This window comes from Bubalus bubalis, chromosome 4 (assembly GCF_019923935.1).
Source record: "Bubalus bubalis isolate 160015118507 breed Murrah chromosome 4, NDDB_SH_1, whole genome shotgun sequence".
NCBI classification, from domain to species: domain Eukaryota; kingdom Metazoa; phylum Chordata; class Mammalia; order Artiodactyla; family Bovidae; genus Bubalus; species Bubalus bubalis.
In genome coordinates, this window is record NC_059160.1 from 29,746,008 (window position 1) to 29,762,417 (window position 16,410).

The window sequence follows — 16,410 nt, forward strand, 5'->3', positions numbered from 1 at the left end:
CCCATAGACGGCAGCCCACCAGGCTCCCCCGTCCCTGGGATTCTCCAGGCAAGAACACTGGAGTGGGTTGCCATTTCCTTCTCCAATGCATGAAAGTGAAAAGTGAAATGAAGTCACTCAGTCGTGTCCGACTCTTAGCGACCCCATGGACTGTAGCCCACCAGGCTCCTCCATCAATGGGATTTGCCAGGCAAGAGTACTGGAGTGGGGTGCCATTGCCTTCTCCATTCTCAAGATTACTTGGGCTCTTTGAAGTCTTCGGTGGTTTTGTTCAAATTTAAGGATTTTTTTCTATGTGAAAAATGTCATTGGAATTTTGATAGGGATTGCATTGAATCTCCAGATTGCTCTGGGCAGTATGAACATTTATCACTTCTTCCAGTTCATGAGCATGGAATATCTTCCATTTATTTGTGTCTTGAGTTTCCTTCATCAGTGTTTTATGGTTTTCAGGATACAGATCTTTTGCCTCCTTGGTTAGTAAATACTTTTTGTTTGTGATATCATTGTGAATTGAATTGTTTTCTAAAATTATCTTTTTTTTTTTATTTTTTTTTTGTATTGTTGTTGTCAGTGTATAGACATATAACGATTCCCCCCCAAAGTTTTCCAGGTAAAATTCACTCTTTTTAGGCATGTATAAGTACATGCACATATTTTAAAGACCATTTTAGGTGAAAGCATTGAGAGAAAGTCATTTACAAAATACTAAACATTTTTAGAATTGACTTTCATGTTGTTATTCTTCTAAGTCTATGAAAGCAAATAAAACCAAGTATAGGTTGGACTGTGCCAAAGTCTTTGTGTGGATCACAATAAACTGGAAAATTCTAAAAGAGATGGGAATACCAGATCACCTGACCTGCCTCTTGAGAAATCTGTATGCAGGTCAGGAAGCAACAGTTAGAACTGGACATGGAACAACAGACTAGTTCCAAATAGGAAAAGGAGTACATCAGCAAATAGGAAAAGGCTACATATTGTCACCCTGCTTATTTAACTTACATGCAGAGTACATCATGAGAAATGCTGGGTTGGATGAAGCACAAGCTGGAATCAAGATTGCCAAGAGAAATATCAGTAACCTCAAATATGCAGATGATACCACACGTGTGGCAGAAAGTGAAGAACTGAAGAGCCTCTTGATGAAAGTGAAAGAGGAGAGTAAAAAAGTTGGCTTAAAGCTCAAAATTCAGAAAACTAAGATCATGGCATTCAGTCCCATCACTTCATGGCAAATAGATAGGGAAACAGTGGAAACAGTGGCAGACTTTATTTTTATGGGACTCCAAAATCACTGCAGATGGTGATTGCAGCCATTAATTAAAAGATGCTTACTCCTTGTAAGGAAAGTTATGACCAACCTAGATGGCATATTAAAAAACAGAGCCATTACTTTGTTAACAAAGGTCCATCTAGTCAAGGCTAGGTTTTTCCTGTGGTCATGTATGGATGTGAGAGTTGGACTGTGAAGAAAGCTGAGCGCCGAAAAATTGATGCTTTTGAACTGTGGTGTTGGAGAAGACTCTTGAGAGTCCTTTGGACTGCAAGGATATCCAACCAGTCCATCCTAAAGGAAATAAGTCCTGAATGTTCATTGGAAGGACTGATGTTGAAGCTGAAACTCTAATAATTTGGCCACCTGATGTGAAGAACTGACTCATTTGAAAAGACGTTGATGCTGGGAAAGATTGAAGGCAGGAGAAGGGGTTTATATGTAGATGTACATAGAAAAATGACTAAACAATGTTTCAGTTCAGTTCAGTTAAGTCTCTCAGTTGTGTCTGTTTGCGACCCCATGAATCGCAGCATGCCAGGCCTCCCTGTCCATCACCAAGTCCCGGAGTTCATACAAACTCATGTGCATTGAGTCGGTGATGCCATCCAGCCATCTCATCCTCTGTTGTCCCCTTTTCCTCCTGCCCCCAATCCCTCCCAGCATCAGGGTTTTTTTCCAATAAGTCAACTCTTCACATGAAATGGCCAAAGTATTGGACTTTCAGCTTTAGCAACAGTCCTTCCAGTGAACACCCAGGACTGATCTCCTTTAGAATGGATCGGTTGGATCTACCTGAAGCCCGAAGCACTCTCAAGAGTCTTTTCCAACACCACAGTTCAAAAGCATCAGTTCTTCGGTGCTCAGCTTTCCTCACAGTCCAACTCACACATCCATACATGACTACTGGAAAAACCATAGCCTTGACTAGATGGACCTTTGTTGGAAAAGTAATGTCTCTGATTTTGAATATGCTATCTAAGTTGGTCATAACTTTCCTTCCAAGGAGTAAACGTCTTTTAATTTCATGGCTGCAGTCACCATCTGTAGTGATTTTGGAGCCCCCCAAAATAAAGTCTGACACTGTTTCCACTGTTTCCCCATCTATTTCCCATGAAGTGATGGGACCAGATGCCATGATCTTCGTTTTCTGAATGTTGAGCTTTAAGCCAACTTTTTCACTCTCCTCTTTCACTTTCATCACGAGGCTTTTTAGCTCCTCTTCACTTTCTGCCATAAGGGTGGTGTCATCTGCATATCTGAGGTTATTGATATTTCTCCCAGCAATCTTGATTCCAGCTTGTGCTTCTTCCAGCCCAGAGTTTCTCATGATGTACTCTGCATATAAGTTAAATAAGCAGGGTGACAATATACAGCCTTTTCCTATTTGGAACCAGTCTGTTGTTCTATGTCCAGTTATAACTGTTGCTTCTTGACCTGGATACAGGTTTCTCAAGAGGCAGATCAGGTGGTCTGGTTTTCCCATCTCTTTCTGAATTTTCCACCGTTTATTGTGATCTACACAGTCAAAGGCTTTGGCATAGTCAATAAAGCAGAAATAGATGTTTTTCTGAAACTCTCTTGCTTTTTCCATGATCCAGCAGAAGGTGGCAATTTGATATCTGGTTTTCTGCCTTTTCTAAAATCAGCTTGAACATCTGGAAATTCACGGTTCATGTATTGGTTAAACCTGTCTTGGAGAATTTTGAGCATTACTTTACTAGCGTGTGAGATGTATGCAATTGTGTGGTAGTTTGAGCATTCTTTGACATTGCCTTTCTTTGTGATTGGAATAAAAACTGGCCTTTTGCAGTCCTGTGACCACTGCTGAGTTTTCCAAATTTGCTGGCATATTGAGTGCAGCACTTTCACAGCATCATCTTTCAGGATTTGGAATAGGTCAACTGGAATTCCATCACCTCTACTAGCTTTGTTCATAGTGATGCTTTCTAAGGCCCATTTGACTTCACATTATAGCATGTCTGGCTCTAGGTCAGTGATCATCCCATCATGATTATCTGTGTCATGAAGATATTTTTTGTACAGTTCTTCTGTGTATTCTTTCCAACTTTTCTTAATATCTACTGCTTCTCTCAGGTCCATACCATTTCATTCATTTATCGAGTCTATCTTTGCATGAAATGTTCCCTTGGTATCTCTAATTTTCTTGAAGAGATCTCTAGTCTTTCCCATTCTGTTTTCCTCTATTTCTTTGCATTGATTGCTGAGGAAGACTTTCTTTTTTTTTTTTTTTTTTTTAATTTTATTTTATTTTTAAACTTTACATAACTGTATTAGTTTTGCCTCTTCTTGTTATTCTTTGGAACTCTGCATTCAGATGCTTATATCTTTCCTTTTCTCCTTTGCTTTTCACCTCTCTTCTTTTCACAGCTATTTGTAAGGCCTCCTCAAACAGCCATTTTGCTTTTTGCATTTCTTTTTCATGGAGATGGTCTTTATCCCTGTCTCCTGTACAATGTCGCGAACCTCCGTCCATAATTCTTCAGGCACTCTATCAGATCTTGTCCCTTAAATCTATTTCTCACTTCCACTGTATAATCATAAGGGATTTGATTTAGGTCATACCTGAATGGTCTAGTGGTTTTCCCTACTTTCTTCAATTTAAGTCTGAATTTGACAATAAGAGTTCATGATCTAAGCCACAGTCTGCTCCCCATCTTATTTTTGGTGACTGTATAGAGCTTCTCCATCTTTGGGTGCAAAGAATATTATCAATCTGATTTCAGTGTTGACCATCTGCTGATGTCCATGTGTAGAAGTCTTCTCTTGTGTTTTTGGAAGAGGGTGTTTGCTATGACCAGTGCGTTCTCTTGGCAAAACTCTATTAGCCTTTGCCTGGCTTCATTCCGTATTCTGGGCGCAGGAGGGCTGAGAGGAGCTACTCCACGTTCAAGGTCAGGAGGGGTGGCCGTGAGGAGATACCCTTTGTCCAAGGAAAGGAGCAGTGGCTGCGCTTTGCTGGAGCAGCTGTGAAGTGATACCCCATGTCCAAGGTAAGAGAAACCCAAGTAAGACGGTAGGTGTTTTGAGAGAGCATCAGAGAGCAGACACACTGAAACCATAATCACAGAAAACTAGTCAGTCTGATCACATGGACCACAGCCTTGTCTAATTCAGTGAAACTAAGCCATGTCATGTGGGGCCACCCTAGACGGGCGGGTCATGGTGGAGAGATCTGACAGAATGTGGTCCACTGGAGAAGGAAATGGAAAACCACTTCAGTATTCTTGCCTTGAGAACCCCATGAACAGTATGAAAAGGCAAAATGATAGGGTACTGAAAGAGGAACTCCCGAGTTCGGTAGGTGCCCAGTATGCTACTGGAGATCAGTGGAGAAATAACTCCAGAAAGAATGAAGGGATGGAGCCAGAGCAAAAACAATACCCAATTGTGGATGTGACTGGTGATAGAAGCAAGGTCCGATGCTGTAAAGAGCAATATTGCATAGGAACCTGGAATGTTAGGTCCATGAATCAAGGCAAATTCGAAGCGGTCAAACAGGAGATGGCAAGAGTGAATGTTGACATTCTAGGAATCAGCGAACTAAAATGGACTGGAATGGGTGAATTTAACTTAGATGAGCTTAATATCTACCACTGTGGGCAGGAATCCCTCAGAAGAAATGGAGTAGCCATCATGGTCAACAAGAGAGTCTGAAATGCAGTACTTGGATGCAACCTCAAAAACGACAGAATGATCTCTGTTTCCAAGGCAAACCATTCAATATCACATTAATCCAAGTCTATGCCCCAACCAGTAACGCTGAAGAAGCTGAAGCTGAACAGTTCTATGAACACTTTAGAACTAACACCCAAAAAAGATGTCCTTTTCATTATAGGGGATTGGAATGCAAAGTAGGAAGTCAAAAAACACCTGAGGTAACAGGCAGATTTGGCTTTGGAATATGGAAACAATGTTTACCAAAATACTAATGTCTGTGTAGAAAGATTTAATGTTTTCTTTTAAAATCTTATTCTTTACACTTTTATATGTCCTTGGTATTTTCAGGGTCAGTTGTCAAATTTTTAGTCTTCATTCTGAAGAAAAATGGATAAATTTGTCAGTTTTGTCTAGTTATATCACTTGTTTTAGTTATTCATATATTGCATTATGTTTCACATATAGTGTAATATAATTTTTTCTTTTTTCATATTTTTTCTTTATATATTTAATTTGACATTTTTGTGCATCTGCTAAATGGTATAGGGAAAATTATATGTGTGTCAATTATTTTCTATCCGGGTTAAAATTCAAAATCCCCCACTTAAAAGCAGTCTGATCCTAGCCAAATTTCAAATCCTCTTTTTGCCTCTTCCCTCATCTGTAAAATTTATTTCAATAAAATCTACTTAAGATTATCATCATTATTAGAGATACTGTTAAGGAAGTTGCCAGCACAGTGTGTGCTCAGTCACATCAGTTGTGTCTGATTCTTTTTGACTTCATGGACTGTAGCCTTCCAGGCTCCTCTGTCTATGGGATTATCCAGGCAAGAATACTGGAGTGAGTTACCATGCTCTCCTCCAGGGGATCTTGAAGACCTGGGATTTGAGCCTGTATCTCCTGCATTGCAGGTGGATTCTCTACCCATTGAGCCAGGTGCCAACACTGTGCTTAGTGCTTATTGGGTGTTTCGTAAATAGTTCCTTTATTACTACTAGGATCAGGCATGCAATCAGATGCCCAGCACAATAGTGTGCTAAGCAACAGGATTTCAAAGATAAACACTCTCTGCCTCCTGCTCTGTGCCCTCAAGAACTCATCAGCTAAATGGGGAGATAGAAAGATAAGCAAAGCAGATCTTATGTCATATGATTTATAGCATGCTTGTGAGAAAAGGAATGTAAATACAATATGTAGGCAAAAGGAAGAGGATTTCAGGCAGAGACCAAGCAGCCTGAAGTTGATTTTCATGTATACTGTACCTCCATTCTCTCTGCCCATCTTCTCTCTGTCATTATAGATTAAATGGAGTGAACTTGGTAGAAAATATTTTGCATTTGCATAATATGCTAGTGGTCTTCTGTGTACTAAGTAAGCATTTCAAATTTATATATGGTCAACTTCCTCCTGTTATAGAGCACATGGGATTTTGCATTTATGAAAAAGTGGATTAAGTAACTTTTAAGTTTTTTCTAGAAGCTTCGGTTCAGTTCAGTGGCTCAGTCATGTCCGAGTCTTTGCAACTCCATGGACTGCAACACACCAGGATTCCCTGTCCATTACCAGCTCCCAGAGCTTGCTGAAACTCATGTCCATAGAGTGGTGATACCTTCCAATCATCTCATTCTCTGTCATCCCCTGCACTCCCTTCCTTCAATCTTTCCCAGCATCAGGGTCTTTTCCAATGAGTCAGTTCTTTGCATCATGTGGCCATAGTATTGGCGTTTCAGCTTCAGCATTAGTCCTTCCAGTGAATATTCAGGACTGATTTCCTTTAGGATGGACTGGTTGGATCTCCTCTCAGTCCAAGGGACTCTCAAGAATCTTCAACACCACAGTTCAAAAGCAGCAATTCTTTGGCACTCAATTTTCTTCATAGTCCAATTTTCACATTCATATATGATTACTGGAAAAACCGTAGCTTTGATTAGATGGAGTTTTGTCAACAAAGTAGTCTCTGCTTTTTAATATGCTGTCTAGGCTGGTCATAGCTTTTCTTCCAAGGAGCAAGTGTCTTTTAATTTCATGGCTGCAGTCACCATCTGCAGTGATTTTGGAGCTCAAAAACGTAAAATCTCTCATTGTTAACATTGTTTCCCCGTTTATTTGCCACAAAGTGATGGACCGAATCCCATGATCTTCATTTTCTGAATGTTGAGTTTTAAGCCAACTTTTTCACTCTCCTTTTTCACTTTCATCAAGAAGCTCTTTAGTTTTTCTTTGCTTTCTGCCATAAGGGTGGTGTCATCTGTATAACTGAGGTTATTGGTATTTCTCACAGCAATCTTGATTCCAGCTTGTGCCTCATCCAGCCTGGCATTTCACATGATGTACTCTACATAGAAGTTAAATAAGCAGGGTGACAATATACATCCTTGACATATTCCTTTCCCAATTTGAAACCAGTCTGTCGTTCCATGTCCAATTCTAACTGTTGCTTTTTGACCTGCATACAGATTTCTTAGGAGGCAGGTCAGGTGATACGGTATTCCGACCTCTTTAAGAATTTTTCACAGATTGTTGTGATCCACACAGTCAAATGCTTTTGAGTAGTCAATAAAGCAGAAGTAGATGTTTCTTCTGGAACTTTCTTGCTTTTTGGATGATCCAATGGGTGCTGGCAATTTGATCTCTGGTTCCTCTGCCTTTTCTAAATCCAACATGAACATCTGGAAGTTCACACTTCATGTACTGTTTATTGAATCCTGGCTTGGAGAATTTTGAGCATTACTTTGCTAGCGTGTGAGATGAGTGCAATTGTGTGGTAGTTTAAGCATTCTTTGGCATTGCCTTTCTTTGGGATTGGAATGAAAACTGACCTTTTCCAGTCCTGTGGCCACTGCTGAGTTTTCCAAATTTGCTGGCATATTGAGTACAGCACTTTCACAGCATCATCTTTCAGGATTTGAAATAGCTCCACTGGAATTCCATCACCTCCACTAGCTTTGTTTGTAGTGATACTTCCTAAGGCCCACTTGACTTCACATTCCAGGATGTCTGGCTCTAGGTGAGTGATCACACCATCATGGTTATCTGTGTCATGAAGATCTTTTTTGTATAGTTATTCTGTGTATTCTTGCCACCTGTTCTTAATATCTTCTGCTTCTGTTAGGTCCATATCATTTCTGTCCTTTATTGTGCCCATCTTCACATGAAATGTTCCCTTGGTGTCTCTAATTTTCTTGAGGAAATCTCTAGTCTTTCCCATTCTAATGTTTTCATCTATTTCTTTGCATTGATCACTGAGGAAGGCTTTCTTTTTTTTTTTTTTTTAATTTTATTTTATTTTTAAACTTTATATAACTGTATTAGATTTGCCAAATATCAAAATGAATCCGCCACAGGAAGGCTTTCTTATCTCTCCTTGCTATTCTTTGGAACTCTGCATTCAAATGAATATATATTTCCTTGTCTCCTTTGCCTTTATCTTTTCTTCTTTTTTCAAATATTTGTGAGGCCTCCTCAGACCACCATTTTGCCTTTTTGCATTTCTTTTTTTGGGGCATGATCTTGATCACTGTACAGTATCACAAACCCCAGTCCATAGTTCATCCGGCACTTTGTCTATCCGATCTAATCCCTTGAATCTGTTCGTCACTTCCAGTGTATAATCATAAGGAATTTGATTTAGGTCATATCTGAATGGTCTAGTGGTTTCCCCTACTTTCTTCTATTTAAGTCTGATTTTGGCAATAAGGGTTCATAATCTGAGCCACACTCAGCACCCAGTTTTGTTTTTGCTGACTGTATAGAGCTTCTCCATCTTTGGTTGCAAAGAATATAATCAATCTGATTTCGATATTGACCTTCTGATGATGTCCATGTGTAGAGTCTTCTCTTGTGTTGTTGGAAGAGGGTGTTTGCTATAACCAGTGTGTTCTCTTGGCAAAACTCTGTTAGCCTTTGACCAGCTTCATTTTGTATTCCAAGGCTGAATTTGCCTATTACTCCAGATGTTTCTTGACTTCCTAATTTTGCATTCCAGTCCCCTATAATGAAAAGGACATCTGTTTTGAGTGTTAGTTCTATAAGGTCTTGTAGGTCTTCATAGAACTGTTCAAATTCAGCTTCTCAGCATTACTGTTTGGGGCATAGACTTGGATTACTGTGATATTGAATGGTTTGCCTTGGAAGCAAACAGAGATCATTCTGTCATTTTTGAGACTGCACCCAAGAACTGCATTTTGGACTCCTTGTTGACTATGAGGGCTACTCCATTTCCTCTAGGGGAATCTTGCCCACGGTAGAAGATGTAATGGTCATCTGAATTAAATTCGCCCATTCCAGTCCATTTTAGTTTACTGATTTCTAAAATGTTGATGTTCACTCTTGCCATCTCCTGTTTGACCACTTCCAGTTTGCCTTGATTCATGGACATAACATTCCAGGTTCCTATGCAGTATTGTTCTTTACAGCATTGGACTTCCATCACCAGTCACATCCACAACTGGGCACTATTTTTGCTTTGGCTGTGTCTCTTCATTCTTTCTGGAGTTATTTCTGCACTCTTCTTCAGTAGCATATTGGGCAACTACTGACCTGGGTAGTTCATCTTTCAGTGTCCTATCTTTTTGTCTTTTCATACTGTTCATGGGGTTCTCAAGACAAGAATACTGAAGTGGTTTACCATTCCTTTCCCTAGTGGACCAACCTAGAAAGTGAAAGTGAAGTCACTTAGTCGTGTCCCACTCTTTGTGACCCCATGGACTGTAGCCCGCCAGGCTCCTCTGTCCATGGGATTCTCCAGGCAAGAATACTGGAGTGGGTTGCCCTTTCTTTCTCCAGGGGATCTTCCCAAACCAGGGATTGAACCTGGGTCTCCTGCATTGCAGGCAGACACTTTACCCTCTGAGCCACCAGGGAAGCTGTGGACCAACCTAGACAGCATATTAAAAAGCAGAGACATTACTTTGCTGACAGAGGTCTGTCTGGTCAAGGCTATAGTTTTTCCAGTGGTCATGTATGGATGTGAGAGTTGGACTGTAAAGAAAGCTGAGTGCCGAAGAATTCATGCTTTTGAACTGTGATGTTGGAGAAGACTCTTGAGAGTCCCTTGGACTGAAAGGAGATCCAGCCAGTCCATCATAAAGGAAGTCAGTCCTGAATGTTCATTAGAAGGACTGATGTTGAAGCTGAAACTCCAATATTTTGGCCACCTGATGCGAAGAGCTGACTCGTTTGAAAAGACCCTGATTTTAGGAAGGATTGAAGGCAGGAGGAGAAGGGTACGATTGGATGGCATCACCGACTCAATGGAGATGAGTTTGGGTGAATTTCAAGAGTTGGTGATGGACAGGGAGGCCTGGCATGCTGCGGTTGATGGGGTCGCAAAGAGTCGGACACGACTGAGTAACTGAATTGAACTGAATCAAAAGTAGCACTTGGCTTCATACTAAGCTGTGAGGCAGCTTATTCAAAAAGTTGTCACATGGGCTAGCAGTTTTTGAGAGACCGAGCCTGATCTTTGAAAGATTCAGAATCATGAAATTTCTATTTGAATTAGTATCTGCTGAGTGATACTGTTTTTTGGTTGTTTATCTTATTTCCCTTGTACTTATGATCCACTATGTCCTACAATAGTACAGTGGCCTTTTCTTAGACTAAGTGAGGAGAAGTTTAATTATTTTGCTGAAGCATGTTAACATGGTTAATTTCTCTTTGTTCTCATAGTTATTATTTTTTACTTAGTTTTATCATATGCTCACTCTGGCCTGTATATTATAGCCAAACAGAGAAGAATGTCTTATTCATGTAAATTTTAAAACATTGAGTTATGGAAAAGCAAAATTAATGATGGTTGGTAAAAGGGGTAGATTTTTCTTCGGAAAATCTAACTAGATCTGTGACAAAATTCTGACCTGATGAAAAAGGGAGAAAATAATTAAAAGGGAAAATGAACCCAAAGCAGGAAACTTATAATTAACAAACCTGAAACATACTCTCTTGCAATTTTTTTTATTAAAAAATTTTTCCTCAAATATAATTTATTTAGCACTGTGCAAATTATTGTAAGCTTTACCTACTGTTATGAGCAATGGGTTGTTTTTAGTTGTTAGTACAAAGACATGACTGCAGTTGCTTACATAAATAATAGAGACTTTTTTTTTTTTTTTTCCTTAGGAAAAACCTAGAAGTAGCCCAGGGACATCCACAGGTTCATCAGTGACTTCCTTTCTGTTACACCATCCTTGGCATGTAGCATCCCTCCTTAAGTTTACCTCATGGTCAAAAACGGCTGCTGCAACCCTTGCAATCTTGTTTGTATTTGAGGTAAGAGGAAGGAGGAAGTAACTGCAAGTTTTAAAATAATGAGTAGCTTTCATAATTTTATTTTCTATTTCTTAATTTTTAGGTAACACAACAAACAGAACATTTGCAGTAGGACATGTGAAGACATTCTCATGAGAGAATGTTATTTCCAATATATTTTTTATTTTTTTGACATTCAGAGATTTCAGATTGATTGGATCAAATTCTAATGTCTCGTTCAGGGTGGATTCTTATTCAACAAAACCCTCGAAATGACTCAGCTGTCAATTAGAAAAGAAAGGAACAATTGGAAAGGAGGAGGAGGATGAGAAAGAAAAAGCATCAATTTCTAGAAAAAAAGTAAGCCTTGGCTATACCTTTTTCACTAAGGCATTGCTGGCAAATGAAGGGGAGGGGAAAGGGTTAAGTGACAATGTCCTTCAAACAGCGCAGGGAAGCTGAGGAATAGCTATATCTAGCTTCATCTACCTGAAACAGTGTCTATTTGAAACAAAAATATTGATTACGTTAATGAAATTCTGTTGTATTTTGGCCAAGGAGGTGATTCCTTTACAAAATGCAAAGAACTGGTTCTGTTTTAATCAGCAAACTTTCCTTGGCATTTGTATATGCACCCCTGCCCCTGCAAATCCTGAGATTATAACTGATTGATCAGCAAGATACCTAGTAAAATATTCTCATCTAGTATGTACCCAATGTTGATTCTGATTGCCTTACATTGATGAACCTAGTGGCAATGATGGGTCATTTTAAGTTGCTGATGTAAAGCAACATCATTTCACTACATGGGGGTAATGAAATTAACACAGGGAAATAGCTTTAAACTCAACTTGAATATTCATCTCTGGTTTATATAACCCAGTGTCTTGAGTGCTTGTTAAAAATACAATCACCCAATCTTTGGGTCAGTTTCTCTAAATCAGTGACCGTGAGGGTGGACTCAGCTTCCGTATCCTCCCTAAGTGTCCCAGGTGAGCCCCTCTATCAGGCTCTATAGAGTTGGAAACTGTTAAGGGTTCTGCAGTGGTGTTTCATTTGATTGTCTTCTCTGAAAAGCAATTCTTTCAGCTTAATATGCAGCCATTTAGCCAAAGCTTCCTTTTTCTTGTCTTTTCCATCTTGATTCCACCTCTGCCACCCAGAGAAGTCTCTCCTCCTCAAAACATATGTTGTTATTGAGAATCTGTCTTTTCTAAGGGTTTCCCTTGTGGTTCAGCTGAACCCGCTGTGCTTCTCAAGTCAGCGCAAACAGCATTCAGATGAACTGAGAGGATTCCATGGTAATGATGCAAAAAAAGGCCCCTTGGTTACTTCTTTATCTTCCTTCAGCAATAATGCAACAAATGATGTCTTCACATTTCAAGACATGATCCCAGGAAGGAAATTCTCACCTGTAGCTGTTGCCAGACAAGAAGCCACTTGTGCCAGAGCATTTTACATTTCTCCTTGGCTCTCTGACCACTCTTGAGATGGAGCCAACATTTTTCTCTGTTTTGACTTTGACTGTAATGATCGTTTTTCCTCACCAATAATTATAACATTATATTTAGTTGAAAATGTCTTTGGCTCTGGTAATTCTAGTGAAGTATTGGTCCAAGGATTTAATAATAAAAAGTATGAATTAAATATGCAACTGGCCCATAAGGTGTGTATAGCCTAATAAGATAAATAAATGACATGTTAGCAATTAAAACTGAATGGAGAAGTTCACTGATTGCAGTCAGAGGGGTACAAAGGTTTCCCAGGTGGTGCTAATAGTAAAGAATCCATCTCCCAATGCAGGAGACACAAGAGTCTGCTTGTTTAACCTCTGGATTGGGAAGATTCCCTAGAGGAGGGCATGGCAACCCACTCCACTATTCTTGCCTGGAGAATCCCATGGACAGGGGAGCCTGGTGGGCTACAGGCCTTGAGATCACAGAGAATCAGATATGACTGAGCACACTCAGGGAGGTACAAGCTCATGGCTGGGGGCAGTTTGGGGAGAAACAGGGTTGTACTTCTAACTTGTAGCAAGGGATTGTGGGTGGTATCATGGAGCAGGTGATGGACAGATGCCACCTTAAAAGACATCTAGACAGGGACCTTCGAAAATGGGGTCGTTGACTGAGCAAAATGGCAAAGGCACAAAAGTGGCAAAGTGTGTTGGGCCTTTGTAGAAGGGTGTAAATAGTTCTGGTTGCTTCCTAGAGAGTGGGGCCAGGTTAGGCATTCAGACTTGCCCTTTGGTTAATGGAGAGGCAATAAAAGTGTTCATATGGGGAAGACATTCTTTAGTAAGATTATTCTGGCAGCAGGAAGTAAAACTGATGGAAAGGGGAAGACGTTAGAAAGAACCAAGACTTATTAGGGCTGAGGATCGTCCAACTTTAGTCTCGTTTTAAAATTAAACTCAGCCGGTATGTCTCTAAGATGTTTAAAATTCATGGGGCAGTCAAGGCATTAACTTTCCTGTGGAAAATTCCATTAATGACAGACTCTGACAAGGAAACATTATTAACGATAGAGGATTTGAATCTGAAGGCTATATCCACAAGCCGTTCGTGCTACTCCTACTTCATTCTTCTATGATGCATATAATTCTTTACAGTATTTCTATGCACAGTATGGCACTCCATTCTCCCTTTGTTTTTAACAGCATGTGGTCAAGATAATAATAGCTCTCCATAAGTCATTTGAGCTTGGACAGGGTACCAAAGGTACACAGAAAATTAATGGCTTCTTTGGAAGCATCATTCAGATCTTGCAGCTCTAAGCCTTTCTGTCTTCCCATTGTCTTCTCTTGGCCTGTGCTACTGAAAATACAGAGTGCTGGCTTACATCAGAAGCAGTCATTAGCTCATGTATAAATCTTCTTTCTATTCATTTAAAGAGGAGGTTTTTTCCTTGTTTATACAACCACAAATTCTATATTTTCTTTAAGAAAATCAGAGTCTTCAGGTATCTTAAAAATGATAAAAGATGGTCTCAGAAGGAATGAAGGCATAGTTATCTTTGGGACTAGAAGTGTACATTAAATTCTAATTAAAAAATTGGTTAGAACACTGACCATTCTGCTCCTGTGTTTCTTCCTTTGTTCATTGGCTCTGTGGGCTTAAACATGCTGCAAACAGCATCTAGCATCGGCGGATTTAAATGCTCATGAGATGGTATTTGAACTGATCTTTTTCTTCTTTGCCGCGCCTAATGGATTACTAAATTTAAGCGCTCAGGGCATAGTTTTGCCCTCCTTTGTGGGTACACGGCTCTCATTGACGTCATTGGGAGCCCTGTGTCTCTGCAGGGCAGAACTTGGCACTTCCATGTAGAATATTTTTAAACTATAAAATTGAATTACAAAGGTATTGCATCTGCTTTTTATATAGACACTGTTTGCTTTATTAAAGAATGTTTCATAAAGCCAGCCAGTTCTACAGGACCTACACATTTAGCGAAGCAAGCTATTTTTAGAAATTACGTAAAAAAGAGAGCGAACTTTTAATTTAAAATCAGGATTGTTTAGGATCGGATTTATAGACATCAGAATGATATTCTTATTATTAAACCATGCCTTTATTTTTAGCAGGTGTGCCGGGTAGCAAAATTTAGTTTTGTGAAAACACAAATGAAAGTGGTAAACAAAATATTGAAAAGACTGTTACCAACTGAAATATATTTTTATCTCTTTTTTCTTTGAAACAGTTGATGTACAATATTACATCAATATTAGTTTCATGTGTGCAAGAGTGATTTGACATATATATCTCTTATGAACTGAGCACCATGACCAGTCTAGTAACCATTTGCCACCATAAAAAGATACTGTAATATTACAGACCATCATCCCTATGCTGCACATTATTCTTCCCCATGATTTATTATCTTATAACTGAAAGTTTTTACTTCTTAATCCCTTTCACCTGTTTTGCCCAATCTCCCATCCCTTCCCCACTGTGACCACCAGTTTGCTCTCTGTATCTTTGAGTCTCTCTGTTTTGTTTATTAGATTCCACATGTAAGTGAAATCATATATTTCTCTGTCTGACTTTATCACTTAGCAAAATAACTCTAGGTCTATCCATGTCATCAGAAATGGGAAGATTTCATTCTTTTTTATGGTTAAGTAATAATATTCCAGTGTGTGTGTGCCTTTGTGTGTACATATGTGGTACATATGCCACAACTTCTTTATTTCTTCTATCGATGGACACTGAGGTTGCTTCCATATCTTGGCTATTGTAAATAATGCTGGGATGAACATAGATGTGCATTTATCTTTTTGGATTAATGTTTTTGTTTTCTTTGGATACTCCAAAATTGAATTGCTGGATTGAATGGTAGTTCTACTGGTTACCTCTGAACAAAGTAGTGATTTGGACACAGATCCTATTTGTTTGTGCAGTACTGTAAAACACACCTATAGAAAAATTGTATATGAATGGACTTGCACAGTTCAAGCCTTCCTGTTTAAGGATCGACTGTATTTTTAATTTTGGGGGCTGTGTTTCATAATGGTTGCACCAATTTACATTCTCATCAACAGTGCATGAGAGTTTCCTTTTCTCCACACCCTCCCAATGCTAATTAGTTATCTTTTTGATGATAGCCATTCTGACAAGAGTGAGGTGATAACTCATGGTTTTGAATTAATTTGCCTGATGAATAGTGGTGTTGAGCATCTTTCCTGTGTTGGCCATCCATATGTCTTCCTTGGAAAAATGTCTATTCATGTCCTCTACCCATTTTTAATCAGGTGGTTTGATTTTGGGATATTGAGCTGTGTAAGTTCTTCATGTATTTTGGACATTAACCCCATACTGGATATATCCTTGGCAAATATCTTCTTCCATTCAGTGGGCTGCCTTTTCATTTTGCTGATGGTTTCTTTTGTTATGTAAAAGCTAGTCAATTTGATGTAGTCTCATTTGTTCGTTTATAGTTTTATTTCCCTTGCCTGAGGAGACATATCCAAAAAAATATTGCTAAGACCAATATTGAAGAGATTATTGGCTATTTTCTTCTAAGAGTTTTATAGTTTCAGGCCTTACATTTAAGTCTTTAATCCACTTTGAGTTTATTTTTGTATATGGTTTAAGATAGTGGTTTAGTTTCATTCTTCTGATATTGTGCCCATCTTTGCATATCTCCAATTTTCTTGAAGCGTTCTCTAGTCTTTCCCATTCTGTAGTTTACTTTGCATT

At 39.2% G+C, this 16,410-nt stretch overlaps 1 long non-coding RNA gene and 1 other non-coding gene across 2 annotated transcripts; one reads left to right on the forward strand and one right to left on the reverse strand.

Moving 5' to 3' along the window:
• Positions 1–9,751: 9,751 nt before the first annotated feature.
• On the reverse strand, positions 9,752–9,823 carry TRNAC-GCA. Its single transcript has one exon. It is a non-coding gene; the product is annotated as a tRNA-Cys (tRNA).
• Positions 9,824–10,959: 1,136 nt separating this feature from the next.
• Positions 10,960–11,538, forward strand: LOC123333065. The gene is made up of 2 exons (XR_006550238.2): positions 10,960–11,230; positions 11,452–11,538. It is a non-coding gene; the product is annotated as an uncharacterized LOC123333065 (long non-coding RNA).
• Positions 11,539–16,410: the final 4,872 nt, after the last annotated feature.